The sequence below is a fragment of the Camelus ferus genome, chromosome 25 (genome assembly GCF_009834535.1).
Source record: "Camelus ferus isolate YT-003-E chromosome 25, BCGSAC_Cfer_1.0, whole genome shotgun sequence".
NCBI classification, from domain to species: Eukaryota; Metazoa; Chordata; class Mammalia; order Artiodactyla; family Camelidae; genus Camelus; species Camelus ferus.
Window position 1 is genome coordinate 14,808,887 of NC_045720.1, and position 16,230 is coordinate 14,825,116.

At 37.5% G+C, this 16,230-nt stretch overlaps 1 long non-coding RNA gene across 1 annotated transcript; it reads right to left on the bottom strand.

Moving 5' to 3' along the window:
- Positions 1 to 4,559: 4,559 nt before the first annotated feature.
- On the bottom strand, positions 4,560 to 11,592 carry LOC116659786. Its single transcript, XR_004315132.1, has 3 exons — positions 11,073 to 11,592; positions 10,728 to 10,872; positions 4,560 to 5,470 (listed from the first exon to the last, which is right to left on the bottom strand). It is a non-coding gene; the product is annotated as an uncharacterized LOC116659786 (long non-coding RNA).
- Positions 11,593 to 16,230: the final 4,638 nt, after the last annotated feature.

The window sequence follows — 16,230 nt, forward strand, 5'->3', positions numbered from 1 at the left end:
TCTTGGATTTCTATGGAATTTTGTTGAGTATTCAAAAAGCCATTCTCGAAAGGTCATATGTTATATTATTCCATTTATATAACATTCTCCAAGTGACAAAATTATAATGACAAAGACCAAAATAGTGGTTGACAGGTGCATGGTAGGAGGTGGGGAGTGAGTTTGACTACAGAGGGGTGACTTGAGGAGATTTTTGTGGTGATGTACCAGTTCAGTATTGGGTACTAAGTGAATAAGGCAGTATTCATTAATTCCACTAATATTTAACTAGTATCCAACATATGGCTGGCAAATTCTTGGATCCACGGGGAACAGTCTTAAAAGCATAATTTCCTATTTTTCTCAGCCCAAACTCCTTGAAGCAACTGATTCTTAAATTTAACGCTGTGTTCTCCGCCTTCTTTGGGTAGCTACAAAGAAATGTGGCTACAGCATAACAATTTCCTGGCATCTGAGAAGAGACACCAACCCCCAAATGAGGAAAATTTCTAGGACTCATTGAAGTTTTCAAAGAAATTTTATGTTAGTCCTCTCATTTGCTCCTCCTAAAATCAAGCTTATGAGCATGCTTTCAAGAGTTTTAGCTCCATCTTACAGTTACGAAAACTGAAGCACAAAGAGGTCGGGTCTCAAACTTCAGCTCTAGATGTGTGTATTTTTTTTCCCCCAAATTAGTTCTTTTCTGTTGCAGAGACTAGCTGGTTATTAACCAGAACACTTCTGGGTACACAGATAGACAACATTTCCCAACCTCCGGTGCTGTTATGTATGATCACACATTTGAGTTCTGGTCAATGGAATATGAACGGAAATATAAAAAGCTTCCAGTAAGTGCCTCCATACATTGTACATTTCTGTTTGTTTGTTACAGCAGTTAACCTCGCCCTAGCTTATAATCATTTCCTATTACTCCTATGTCTCTGTTTTCCCTTCCTCCCAATGCCTCCCTTCCTCATGGTGTTTTCCTTTTACGAAATGCAGTAACCTTCAAAAACTCACATCATGTGAGCACTATGTGCCCCAAGATCCCTTCCCCAAAACTCTTTCTTCCATTGCACAGCTCTAAATACCCACAGCATCGACAATCAGTGTCACACATTTTTTACTTGATTAAATGGGAGACTATTGGTCATGCCGATTGGGTTTCACACAAATCATATCGTCTTACCCCATACGTCATGATACCCCAGGGGGTACTGAATCTAAAGCAAGAACTTAATATATTTCTGCCAATTAATTAGAAGTTACTGGTTTGATAAGCCAAATTTAAAATACCCGCCCATTTCCCGGCCAATTTATTTATTGAGTACCTATTACAAGCTTGGCATTGCTTTACAAACTAAGACCAGAGTAAGCACACTCCCTCATTAATCTTTCCTGCAGAGTAAATGTCCTTTCACTTTTTCCACCCTAGAGCTTTTCTCCTAGAGACCACTGCTTTCTGTGCATTGCCTCGAACTATTTATATGGTTTGTTGAATAAACTAAGCCTTAAATCCAGATAATTTGACGGTCAACTCCCGCCTCCTTCATTTATAGTCTGCGTAACTTAGGACAATGTCCTTATTCTCCGGGTACCTCTAACTGCGCCGTGTAAAACTTACAAGGTTCTCATGTATAACTCACATGGTCATGATGAGGATATAAATATCACCTATAAACAAAATGTCTAAACCTAAATAAATATAGCAGATGCTCAGAAAATGTTAGTTCCCCCTGAGTGTGGCTCAGGCATTTTGGGAGAAGAGGGCAAATTACATTTGAGGTGGAGCAGGTGACCAGCCTGCAGGACACAGAGTGCCTTTCCACCTGGGTCTAAGAATTCCCCAAAGTTCCATCACTGGAAGCTTTACAGAGAAAATATAGACGCAGAGAATTGATGGAATCTTTTTGTTCAGGAAGAAGACAGAAGAAAACTGTTGTTTTATTAGACATGAGAAGCTGGGGGGAAACTGACATGCCTAATTTTCTGCATCTCTCTCTAATTTACGTAGTCCTTTTGCCTTATATAGCAAATTAATAACAGTTTAAGCTTGTTCCATCCCTGCCATGGTGATTATGCAGTGTGTGAAACTTCTACACTTCTAAATGAGACGATTTTAGGGAACATGAAAACACAGCATTCAGGCTCTGAGAAGCCCTGCACCAGGCCAGGATGGGGGAGATGGAACTAAACAGCTGCACGTGTGAGAAGGATTAGCGATTTTCGTTGACTTCCAGCCCAGCATGAGTCATCAGTGTGTCGGGGCTGCCAAGAGGATAATTTGATCTGGGGCTGAATTAACAGGACTGTAGTGTCCAGACCAAAGGGAGTGATACTCCTGCTGTCTGGACATGAATTGGACCACACCTAATGTACTGCAGCTCTTGTTTATCCCAAACACCCATTTCGTTACAGCGTACTGTACCAATAGGAGTTTAATGTATTATGGGGATGGAACATCTAATACTTGTATTAAAAAACCTAATCCTTTACTTTAACTCTACTCTAAAATTTACCACACAAGTTGTTTTCTTATTTTGCATGTGGATGTTGGTGTCTTGAAGGGCCAGGAATGTCTTCCTCTTTTATGTATCTGGGCCAGAAGAGTTTCTGATTATACCTTTAAAAAAAAAAATAGATTGGCTCCTAGAAGCAGTACCTACTATACTGAACTTGAACATTGAAGTCAAAGAGACCTGACTTCAAATTCTGTTTAAACGATTATGAACAAGAAAAAGCAGGCAGTTGCTCCTCTAATGTTCAGTCCTATATTTTGGGGTTAGAGTGTTTTTCTTTATATTTCTCTATACCCCCAACCTACCAAACACAGACCCGTAGACATATACCATCCTTATCTTCCTTTTATGCAAAGCAGTGAGCATCGAATCCTGGGAGTTATGTCTCTGTAATAAAGCAACCTTGGAAGTTAGCTGGCAGGGAACAGGACAAGGCAGAAATGGGACGATCCCATTTGTTAAGGTAACATACTAAAGATTGAAGGCAGAGTGATAAAGAATCAGGCATTAGGGATTAGAGAAAATCTCATTTCAAGTCAGCAGAGTTAAAGCAGATGAATTCATGCCTGGAAATGAGGTCAAATATAAAACCTATCAAACCATCCCCTTTGCCCTCCTCTACACCCCAGCTATTAATCTGAACACAAGAATGAACTAACAGCCAAATGAGCAGTGAGAGAAGCCAAAAGCAATTCACACAGAGATTTGCTGGCAGATACCACGTCTGGGTAGATCTCTCCTTCTTTCAAAATTAATAAAAAAACAAAATAAAAAAATAAAAATCAGTTCCAACATCAGAAACCATGGGGCCAATAAATACAGGGAAAGGGAAGAAGCATACTATTTTAATGATTCAGAAGAAAGGCCTACATCTAAAGTATATTTTATATAGAAAGTAAAATGAAACTTTAAAATAAAATCCTGAAACAGGGTTTGAGAGATTCTTCATGAAATAGTAAAAATTTCTACAGAAATAATATTTGAGAGAAAGAAGTAAGAGAATGAGAAAAAAAGATGTCACACTTTGATAATAAAGGAAAAGGTGGAATATGCAAATACAATAAAGATACTAACATTAAAACACACAATAGAAACACTAGAGACTGAAACAGACATTGGGAAGATTTATTTGGTCAGAGAGGTTCTGAGAAGGATAAATCAATGATGAGAAGGACAAATGTGAGAAATCTCATGAAAGAAAAAGAAAAAAACTAATGACAAAAAAAGATGAAAATAGTAAGGGTGAAGATGATCGTCATAAAAGACATCAAATATAGATCCAGTCTAAGAATTACAATTATCACCACTAAAGATAACAGAATGATCTTGGATGAGATGCAATAGTCAATGACACAATCGAAGAAAAATTTCATGAGTCAGTAGTTTGAAAAAGGTCATCACATTTCAAGAGGAACTAATTTTTAAAAATGTCTCACATACATGTATCTTTAAGATCTTATATGTTGAGGATAAATAAAAATAATATTAGAAAAATAGTATGTCTATAAAACTTAAGTTGAAGGAAAACTCAGGAAAAAAGTCCGAAATGGTGACAGTACATTCATAGACTGGAAGATTCTGTATTGATAAGACACTAGTTCTCTCCAAATTAACCTATAAATTCAACACAATTGCAGTAAAAATCACAGTAGACAAACTGATACTAAATTTTGTGGACATGCAAAGGTGCTGAATGGAAGAAATAAGTTGAATGACATTGTTGCTTGAGTTCAAGAGAAACTGTAAGTCTACAGTAATCAAGGTACCAAGGAATTGATGAGAATATAGATAAATAGATCAATGGAGAATCCAGAAATATACTTATAAACTCGTGGTCAATTAATTGTTGACAAAACCGGCAAGACAATTCCACGGGCAAAGAATAGTCATTTTAACAAACGATGTTGAACAACTGAATATCCCTGTGGAAAGATTAAACCATGATCCTTATCTCATCTCATATCATATAAAATTAGTTCCAAATTTATTCAGAAACAAATGCAAAAATCAAATTTATACATCTTCCAGAAGAAAATTTGAGAAAATCTTTGTGAACTGATATAGGCAAATATTTCTTAGATTATCAAAGAGAACAGACAATTAAAAATGATAAATTTGGGGGATGGGGTATTGCTCAATTTTAGAGCCCATGCTTAGTATGCAGGAGGTCCTGGGTTCAATCCTCAGTACCTTCATTTAAAAAAAATAAATTTGATGAAATTCTCATTGTAAGGAAAATTTTATGTTGTTCAAACTGTTTAGAATGAAAAGGTAAGCTGCTGGCTAGGAGAAAACATTCACAATACTTACATCTTACAAAGAACCTTTAACTGGAATATACAGTGTCCTCTAACAACTCAACAACATGAAGAAAAAACAAAAACAGAAACAATCCCATTGATTGAATGGGCAAAATGTTTGAATAGATATTTGACAGGAGAAACACATGGCCAACAAGGATACAAAAATATTATTAGTCATTAAGAAAATGCTAATTAAAACAGTGAGATAATACTGTTCACCCTTAGAATAGTTAAAATTTAGAAGACTGATAATACCAAGTGTTGATGGAAATGCAGAGCAAAAGGAAACCTGGTGGGAATGCTGAATAGCAGAATAACTTTGGAATTAACTTTTGACATTTCTTTTAAAGTTAAAAGAACATTTACTGTATGTCCCAGTAATACTACTCCCAAGCTGTTACTCAAGAGAAGTGGAGGTTTTGTCCACACAGTCTTGTTCATGAACGTTCATTTCAGCCTCATTCCTGAGGGCTCTGTCCCCTTAGTCAGTTCAGGTGGCTATAACAAACACAGCATAGACTGGGGGTCTTAAACAATAGAAATTTACTTCTCACAGTTCTAGGGGTTGGGAAGTTGAAATCAGCATGCCACCCTGCGTGGGTTCTGGTGAGGGTCTAGCTTGCAGACGTCTATCTTCTTGTTATGTCTTCACATAGTAAAGAGGTATTCCTACAGAGAAAAAAAGCAAGTTCTTTTCTGTCTCTCTGTATAAAGGCACTAATTCCTTGAGGGCGAAGCCCTCATGACCTAGTTATCTTCCCAAGGCCCCCTCGCCAAATATCATCACATAGGGGATTATGATTTCAGCATGTGAATTTGGGAAAGAGACACAAACATTCAGTCTACAGCAAGCCCTAAACAGTAAACAATTCAAATATCAATCAGGAGGTAAATGGATAAGCAAAGTGCCCGACATGTAGGGTAACAACACGGATGTATCTTTAAGAAGAATTACGCTGAGTGAAAAAGGCCAGACATAAAATACCATACTCTACTGTAGACAGCGTCTGATATGACATCCTCGAGTTCCTGTTTCCTGGCAATTGTAGTCTTGTGGAACCTTCTCTCTCTGAGTGTGGGCTGAACCTAGTGATTTGCGTTTAATGAATAAAATACGGTAAAAGCAGTATGCTGCCTCTTCTGAGATTAGGTTCTCAGTATTGCTCAGGGAGGAGTACCTTAGTCTAGACAGACTAGATCCGGAGAAATGTGAAACTGAGAATGTTTTTCTTAATTATTTTTCATCAAGTCTGATTTGCATTATGTAATTTTTATAGCTTTGTCTGGTTTTCCATTAAAAAATAAATGTATAAATGGTTGCATATGAGTCATGGAGGCGTAGCTGACATTTACTCCCCCGCGGTGTTTTTTTGGTAGTCTCTAAAATACTATAATTACTATATATTGCTTTTGTAATAATAAATAAGTAAATATTATTAAAAATAAGCAAGGTCAACTATATGAAGAAATTAAGAAAATAAAAAAGTATACATGGAAAAAAACAAAAATATGTATTTTAAAACTTTTTACTTTTCCTATATCATCTAATTTTTTTCATAAATAGTATCTATTGCATTTATTTAAAAAATAAACGTTTTTACATCAAATGTTTTTATTTAAGCATCAGACGAATTACTATTCCTAAAATGTGCCCTGGCTGCATTTAGACAGGAATTTCCTTCACTATGTATAGACAAGGCAGACTACAAGTGAGATGAATGCATTTTAGTCTGATAAGTCAATGTGTCCTTTGAATCAGGTCCATATTAGGGAGTTTTGCTAACAAATGGACCTTTATTTTTTTTCAGATTCACAGTATACACACACACACACATGGGTTTTATTGACAGATTAGAGTTTGCTTATAGACTGATCAGTGGATAAAATAAGGGAGCATCTAATTTTATTTCCTTTTTACATCATAACTAGATTTTTTTTCTCAACATTGATTGTATTTTTGAACATGCTGAAAAATTGAAAGATGTTTTTCAGTGAACATCCATAAACCTACTTCTTAGCTTCAATAATTAGTATTGTGCTATTCTTGCTGTATCACATATCTGTCCATCTATCCATCCAGCAATCCATCCTATTTATGTGATGCATTTCAAAGTTAGTTGCAGACATCAGTACATTTTTCCCCTAAATATTTGAGCAGGTATATTAATGTAACTAAGTTTTAAGATTTTTTATGTCTCTTTTAAAAATTGATAATTTTTTAGAGAAGTTTATGTTTCACAGCCAAAATAAGGGAAAGATAGATTTTCTATGTACTTCCTGTCTCCCACATAGTCTTTGCCATTTTCAACATCTCCTACAAGAGTGGTACATTTGTTACAATTGATGAACCAATACTGACACATCATCATAACCCTGAGATTATAGTTTACGTTACAGTTCACTCTTGGTGCTGTGCATTCTATGAGTTTGGATAAATGTATGAGGACAGTATCCACCCTTGTAGTACCATATGGAAGAGTTTCACTGCCCCCAAATCCTCTGTGTTCTACCTGTTCATCCCTCCCCACCTCAACTCCTGGCAACTGCTAATCTTTGTGCTGTCTCCATAGTTTTGCCTTTTCCGAAATGTCATATAGTTGGAATCATCCAGCATGTAGCCTCTTCAGATTGGAGACTTTCAACTTAGTAATATGCATTTAAGGTTCCTCTGTATCTTTTTCTGTCTTGATAGGTCATTTCTTTTTAGTGCTAAACATTCCATTGTCTGGATGCTCCCCAGTTTATTTATCTATTCACCTACTGAAAGGTATCTTGGTTCTTCTAAGTTTTGGCAATTATGAATAAAACTTCTATGAATATCCATGTACAGTTTTTTATGTATAGATGTAAAATTTCAATTCCTGTGAGTTAATGCCAAGAAGTCTGATTGCTGAATGATATGGCAAGAGTATTTTTAGAATTGTAAGAAAACACCAAACTGTCTTTCCAAGTGGCTATACCATTTTGAGTTCCACCTGCAAAGAATGAGAGTTCCTGTTACTCCACATCCTTGCCAGCACTTGATGCCATCAGTGTTCCAGAGTTTGTTCATTCTGATACATGAGCTTTTTTTTTTTTAAGGTAATGCATTATTCCTCTAAAAATTAAATTTAAAATTTAGGGGGAAAAATCCATTTCCTAGCCATGTATTCCAATTTCAAACTCATTAAATATTATAACTGTAAATAATACTTTGTTTTCTAGTTTTGACTGACATCTATTGGCTGACATCTAAATGTGTAACAACTCTTTGCCCCTGTGGTAAAATAAGTTCTTGGATTACTCAAGAATGCCAGACAGAGCACTCATTGTCATGGATGACTTTCTACAAATAAGGATGAGAAATGCAAAGGGAAACCAGACCATAAATGCAGGTCCTCACCTCTGAGACACATCCTGAATGCCCAATGCTTCTTTAACTCTTGTGTGTCTTTACTCCCTGACCCTGGAGTCAGTTCATTATCAGAAATAAATTGAACTGTATTAAACTATTTGGAAAAAGCAAATACGTGGAAGGCACAGGAGTTTTTGTCAGGAGAATAAAACATAGAATTTTTTTTTGGAAAAAAAAGATTTTTAGCAAAGTCAAAGCAGAGACCGGGTTTCAGAGTATGGAGAGATAATTGTGGAGCCAAGATGCTCAGAGAAAGCTTCATAGCATAGGATAAAATCTTGAAGGAAAGACAGGATTCAGGCTATAGAAAAGGAAAAAAGAAAAGGACATTCCTTACAACAGGCACAATGTAAGCAGTGATGTTATTTATGGGAAAGCAGGTGTACTTGGTGGGAAAGTGGAATTATTTCTTTTTTTTTTGACATCATAGTTGCTTAAGCTCTCATTAAGCTCTAATCCATTAGAAATTCTCAGGTTACCATCATTCTAGTGTTTCCTTGGCCCTGTAATCAATCTCATGTTTGTTTTACCATTTATCTGAGGTTGCATCATTTATCCCGGTACCCGCTAATCCCTTCTGGGAACAGCTTATGCTTTGTGACTTGGAATCATTTTATTTCATTGAGCAACATGATAGATAGTTTTCACATTAGAGAAATCATCTTACGATGTGATTATTTTTGATAATATCGCCATTTATTTATTCCTATGGGAATGTTAGGTCTCGTGGATGGAGGACTTCGGCTGGGCATAATGAAAAAGTACACTGAACGGGGATTCAGAAAATCCTGTATCCTCTCTTATTCTTAGAACTAATTTATTTGAGACTTCAGTCAAATCACTTAAATGTACTTTGAGGTTGTACATAAAAGTGGTTGGAAAGGGCCTTCTTAAAAATAGCTTCAAGCACAGGACTGAAATATCATCGTTAAAGACCTTTTGGGAGTGAGAACAGAAAGACTAAAAACTTTTTCAGCTTTGAAGAGTTGCCTTAAAAAGCAAATTGTCCTTTGAGGGGAATGTAGTAGATGATAAAAGCAGATGATTGGATTTCTGAGGATGACTGAGGTCCTGAGAGAGAGAAGTTCCTTATAGGAGTGTCAGATCTGTGCACGCACATGCGCGCGTGCGTGTGTGTGTATGTGTTGGCAATGGGGGAAGATTGGCATCAGGATGTAAAAGTTAAGAGAAGACATCTAGTGTATTTTTATGCTATTCTTTTGGAGGAAAAAAGAAAAACCAGACGACACAAAACAAACAAACAAAACAGAATAACTACCAAAATGACTGCAACAAAAGACAACTAGCAGGGATTTAGCAAAGAAAAATGAAGCAAAGTTTGCAAAATATTTATTTGATGCCTATTCCACTCAGTACCCATACAATGCCCCTTCCTATCTACAGCCAGAATCTTGAATAATGAGAACCAATATTGGAAACAAAGGCTCTGAGGGTCTAAGTAAAAGTCAACAGTATCAGCCAGCTTACGTTCAGTGAGCGTTTACTGCATGCTAGACAGTTAGCCAGGATTGAGAATATATCTCTGAAAAAGGATACTGACCTTGAAGCGCTCCACAATTTGCTTTTAGCTCTAAAAGTCTATGAAAACAGAGAACTTTCCTTAGAGTTGCATTTTTGCATTGAGTCTCCTCGGATGTTAAATGGAATACAGATAAATCACTGCCTGAAACCCTTCTCCAGAAAATCCAAGTTAGTTATTTCCTTGGTAGGAGGGAGACTACTGAGCTGGAGCTGGAGCTGGAGGGTGCAGTGGAAGTGTTAGTAATGGAAAAGTAAATGTCCTGAAGAATTCAGTCCTGGGGAGGCTTTTGTGAGGTGGTTACCAACTGCTAGTGGAAAAAAGTTAGGGCTGCTCAGACGTTCTACATCACACATGAAAAATAAAGACATCGCTTTATTATTAACAGGGGCAGTTCATCTTGTCATCGTGAAGGGCTAATATGACACAATGTGACTTTTGTGGGGTTTTTGGTTTGTTTTTGTTTTATGAAAAAAAAATTCACCCATGAGATCCAGTTAAAACTTCTTTGTGTATGTGTATCTACATTGACAAAGAAGCTCACGGGGTCTGAGGGCTCTGCAAAAGAGCCGTGACAATCATATACCTCAGGTTTAAAATAATCCCCAACAGCATGCTGTATCTTGTTGCTTCTCAATAGAAATAGCTCACAGCAGCTGTTTCTTTCCACTCCCATCAGCCCTAAATGAGTAAATATGAGCCCAATGGCTGTTTAGTCATCTTGTTGGCATCTAAATTCTACATTGGTCTCCCTCAGTTAGAAAAATATTTGGTGTATCCTGGTTCAACCTGCTGCACTCGTATTTACAGTCAGAAAACACAGTCCTCTTTCTTAAAATATCCCGAAATGAGTAAGGCAAAAAAAGCCAGGAATACCATGGGCCAAGGGATAACACAAACTCCAGTCTTTGTCCACTGGGCACTCCTCGTCTTTTCCTCCTTGGCAGCTTGTAACCCTCTCAAAAAGCAATGGCTTTCTTAACAACACCTACCTGCCAGGAGAGTCACAACTTACAGTGTGTGTGTTTCATTTCACAGACACTAGAGAAGTTCAGCTTAACTTGGCGGGGCTTTGTTTAATGGTGGTGAGAAGATTCCAGACTCTTCTCCACGGACTTCTGCTTTGAACTTGACAGCCTGTCCAGAATAAAGTGTGTGGCGTTTACAGTCTCCCCCCGACAGTTGCAGCCTTTGATAAAATAAATAAATCTCATATGGACACTTTCTTTCTTCCTTATCTCCTGCCAGCAATGGCTATTTAGTACGGTTCCCATTTGCGGCCTCATGAGGCCATGGAAAACCGTGCCTTCTGGCTAGCAAAGGGGATGGTTGTTTACCTTATGATGGAAGACAGGGCAGGATCGTTAAAATAAACTCTCTGATTTCCTGTCACTTCCTTTCTTTATCTAGCGAGCCGAATGCACCGCCACACAGACTCTTTGTGCTGGCTGCTCCGTCTGGTGGAGGTTTCTGTCATCTGGATCAATTCTTTCCTCTAAAACAAATAAAGAGTGTAGTAAACCCTTTTTCTTATTTTAACCTTCTTTGGTGGGGGCTGCAAATTCACGTAAGTAAGGAAACGAATAAGAAATAGTTCCTTGTTACTGAAGCTATTTCAATTATTTAGGGATTCAGGTCTTACCTGTCCTTGGAATGATTTTTTGAATCAAAAAAGTTAACGTATATTAAATTTGAATTAAATGCAAATAAAAATAGAAGTTAAAAATTAAATACAAAAATAAAAGCATAAACTCCAGTGATACTTTAAACCTAAGTTGCAAGTGTCTTATGACAAAGGAGAGGATGGTTTTAATGACAAAATAAAACATTGCTTTTCAAGCAGAAAAGTACAATAACCCCCCCCCGCAACTCCAACCTGTGAGCCATACTGAGGCAACTGCAAGTTACATTGTGTGTTCATTAGTATAAACGTTTGTGTGTGACTGTGTGTGCATATGCTTGTGTCTCAACACTGCCTACCTGCACGTCTCTTACCAGTGCTCTTCCCTACAGAGCTCAGTGCTGTTCTCAGCCTAACCCCACACCCCATGATAGCACTATGATTGGAATAACAGCTGGAACCTGCAGTAGAAAGCCACCTGTAGAACAACCGTCCTCTTCTGGGTGTGTTCTGCCTTTATCACTTACCTTCTTACATAGTGACAGCTTTTCTTCCCAAGGCTGAGATCACCATACTCACCAGGAATGTGCACTTTGGTCTGCTGGCCACGCCCTGTGTTGGTTTTCATAGTTCTCCAGTCTGACATTTTTTAAGCATCCTTTTCATTCTCAACAGGTCTCTTCCTGAGAGTGCACTTTGTTCTTATCTGAGCCTGGGAGAGTTCCGACCATAATTGTTAGAGGAGTTTAGAGAAGGCAGTGATCAGGGGAGGAGGAGGTGTCAGGGAGACGTGAGACTTGAGCCTTAAAGAATGAGTGGCATTCATTTTATTCTTCTTCCAAATCTCCAAGTTTTTCTAATGCTGTCAGAATTACAGCCCTGTAGAGTGCCAGAGCTAAAAGAAACTATATGGTCTTGATGTAAGTCATTCTCCAGGTCAGATGGCAAGATTTAAAAAATTGTCTAGGTTAGAATAGATCCCTGAAAGAAGAGATAATCTCCCAATGCTGGGGCTGGTGAGCTGTTGGAACGTGTCTTGGAGCAGAGCTGCCACATGACACAAGTAAGGTGCCATTGTCACACACCTAGGTAGCTGGAGCTGCCTGAAGCTGGGCCAGGTCCAGCCTGCATAACCACACATGGAGGGCCCCTTGGAATCTCTCAGGTTTCTAAGTAGAAAGCCAGCCTGCGTATCAGAGAACCCCAGCTTGTCCTGGGCAATGAATGAACAGATGTAACACTGTGACCTACCTAGGCTGATCTGGCTTCACTTGCTCTATACCCTTGCTCTGTCCCCTTTCTCAATCCTATAGCCTCCCTCTCTCCTCCCACACCCTCACTGGTACCTCTCCAGCAATGACCTAAGACATCTGTATTCTTATGTTCATATGTTTTTATCTTCAGCTTAATCTTGGGTAATGTTTCTAAATATTTTTCGATATACAGAGATTTATTTTTTCTTGCTCAACATTGTAATCCCAGCCCCTAGAACTGGATGTCACCTAGTATGTGTTAAATATACATTTAGTGAATGGATGAAGGATGTTAAATTCCTTTCTATCTGGTTCTCCAGCTTCCCAACTGGAGATAGATGTGATGATAGTGGACTGGGTCTTATTTTCTATATTTTCTTAGATTGAGGATTATTTTATCTCCCCACTCACAAGAATTTCCATATTTGTAGCTTCTGTTAACTGGTTCCACTTTCTGAAGCAGAATCTCTGGGTGTAAAACCTTGAAATCTCAATATCTGAATACTCAGAGCAAGCATCCTGGGTAAATTGTATATAACAATTTATCACAATTTTATAACAATTGAATAGAAAGAGGACAAAAAACTGGAGTCAAAGCATGGCAATTAATATAGAATACATAGAAAACAATAAAATACGTTGAAAAATATACAATGGGGATGTATCTGTAGTTTATTAGAACTTTAACTTATTTACGTGTTATAGTTAAGTTAAAATATGTTTAAATATGAACACTTTGAAAAAATTAAAAAGGTCACATCTCTTCAAGTTACAAATAATGAATTCTCAAAATTGTCCCCAGTTCAGGGCCAGAACATTTCTTATCTGAGAGGGAATCTTTGCAGCATTCAGGGGGAAACAAAACCTGTGAAACTTAAATGTTCCTTTTCTCAGAACTTATGATCCCTCAAGTTAAAAATAAAAATTGCATTAAAGAAAGAGCTGGATTTGAAATAAAAGTTACCGTAACTTCCTAAATTTTTGACAATGCTGTATTTTGGGTAATTGTGGACTTGTAGTGTACTTATGTGCTATTTTTTTTTAAATATGCTTTTCTTCTAGGTAAAAAGTTTCTGAGTATCAGTCAAGACTGACCCGTTAAGAATGTGAAATTAGAGTAGCAAGTGCTATTGTAACACGCCTGCCTCTAAATGGTTCACTTGCCTTGAAATGCGTGACACGCTAGTAAACGTACCACAACTTACGTGCAGCATTCGCCCTTTTTTGTAGGGAAGGTACTCCTACTATCGCCAATTTCAAGCCACCAACGTGACTTCACTGAACATGGCGCTGGGAAGAGGTGACCAGTAGTATGTGTGCCATACGTGGTATATCCACCACAGAGAGATGTTAAATGTGAATAACCTTCAAGCATAGATGACAGTAAAATGTGGCAAAATAATTAGAAAGTGATGTTTGAGTATCAACTTTTTGTTCTTAATACGATTGATTTAATGATAAATTCATATAATTTAAATTTTAATAATGGTTAAGTTATCAATAAAAACAAATAAATTTAAAAAAAATAGGGGGAGGGTATATTATAGCTCAAGTGGTAGAGTGCATGCTTAGCATGCACAAGGTCCTGGGTTCAATCCCCAGTACCTCCTCTAAAAATAAATAAATACACCTAATTGCCTCCCACCCCCAAAAAAGTAAAATTTAAAAAAAATTAAAATAATGGTAAAGTTAAACGGTAGATTTGGAATCTGGTGAGAACCCTCTTCCTGGTTCATAGACAGAAGTCTTCCTGCTGTGTCTTCACATAGCAGACAGGACAAGGGAGCTCTCTGGGGTATCTTTTTTAAGGGCACTAATCTCATTACTGAGGGTTCCCCCCTCATGACCTAATTATCTCCCCAAAGCCTCACCTCCTATTTTCATCACAATGGGGTTTAGGATTTCAACATTAGAATTTTGGCAAGGCACAAACATTCAGTCTATAGTATACCTGATGATGATGATGATTTCTATATAACTGTAAAATATGAAAACAAGTTAAAGCTTTATTTAAAAGACAAGGACTCTCTCTCTGTATATTATACATAATACACATGAATAACCACAGAAGGGCCTGATGTTAACCATCAGCCCAGTCCCATGACTGTGTTGGAGTATTGCCTTTCAGCTGATAAAACCATTAGGCATTGATGGTCATTGCTCCATTAGTCTTCTATCGCTGCTGTAACAAATGACCCCAAATTTAATGACTTAACAACACTTTCACAGTTCCGTAGTTTAGAAGGAATCTCACTGGATTAAAATCCTGATGTCACCAAGGCTTCATTCACTTCTGGAGACTCTGGGGGAAAATTTATTTCCTTGCCTTTTTCAGCCCACCAACATTCTTTGGCTCACAGACCTCATAGCAATATTGCATTTCTCTGTGTCCCCTTTCCATGTCACTTCTTCTGAATGACTGTTTTAAGGACCCCTGTGATTAGACAATACAAGATACTCTCCATATTTTAAGGTTGACTGATTAGCAACCAAAATTTCTCCTGCAATCTTAATTCCTCTTTGCCTTGTAACCTAAAATACAGGTTCCAGAGATTAGAACAAAGACATCTTTGGAAGAAGATTATTCTGCCTACCACAACTTATGGGTCAGAATCACCTAGAAAGTTCATTAAAACAGAGATTTGAGGGATCCCACCCTCAGCATTTCTAACGTAGTACATATGGGATGAATCCCAAGAGTTTGCATTTTTACCAGTTCCCAGGTGATGGGAACTACACCTCAAAAATCACTGCTCTAGATCCATTAGTTCATTAGGAGTTGCAAAATAATAATATTTAAATTCTATTAATAATTATGTTTTCAAGCAAATATCTGTTTTCATTGGAGTTGCTAGATTAAACAGAGGACACCCAGTAATTTGAATTTCAGATAAACAAGAAGTAAATTTTCAGTGTAAGTATACACCATACAGTATCAGGGACACTCTTATACTGAAAAGTTATTTCTTGCTCATCTGAAATTTGAATTGAACTGAGCACTCTGAATTTTCATTTGATAAACCTGGAAGCCCTAGTTTTCCTCTGGAAGGGGAAAACAGGACTGCTTCTGTCAATGAATCTTCCATGAAAAACGAAAATTCTGACACACTTTACCCAACCCCTTTGCCTCAAGTCAGCTGACACTTCTCTACTAACCACCTGCAACAAAATTATAAATCCACTTAGTGGTGGTTTCTTGTTCATAGAGATTGAATACCCAATAAGATTAATCAGATAACTTTGCTGTAGCCATCCAGAAAATTTAGCAGTAAGTGGCATTATAACTTTCTTTTCATGTAATTTCTCTATAGTCCTCATAAGGGCATTTTATAGTTATTGTCTTAGTTTGCATCTGTGGGATTATCCCAAAGGTGCTGATGATAGGATTGATGAAAGAGGGCTGACATACTTAGGTAAAGAAGACAAGCTCCTTTTAAGGAAGTAAACAAGAGAATGTACTACACAGCTTAGTAATCATTGCACAATCCCCTCGCTCCTCCTTCTAATTAAGACAATGTGAGTAGGATTATCCGTCTCTTGTAGCCAAAAGTTTTCCACTCTCACAGAGGAGAGACAGAACAGAAGGGAAAGACTGTTTCTGACTTCTACTTGCACCAGTCT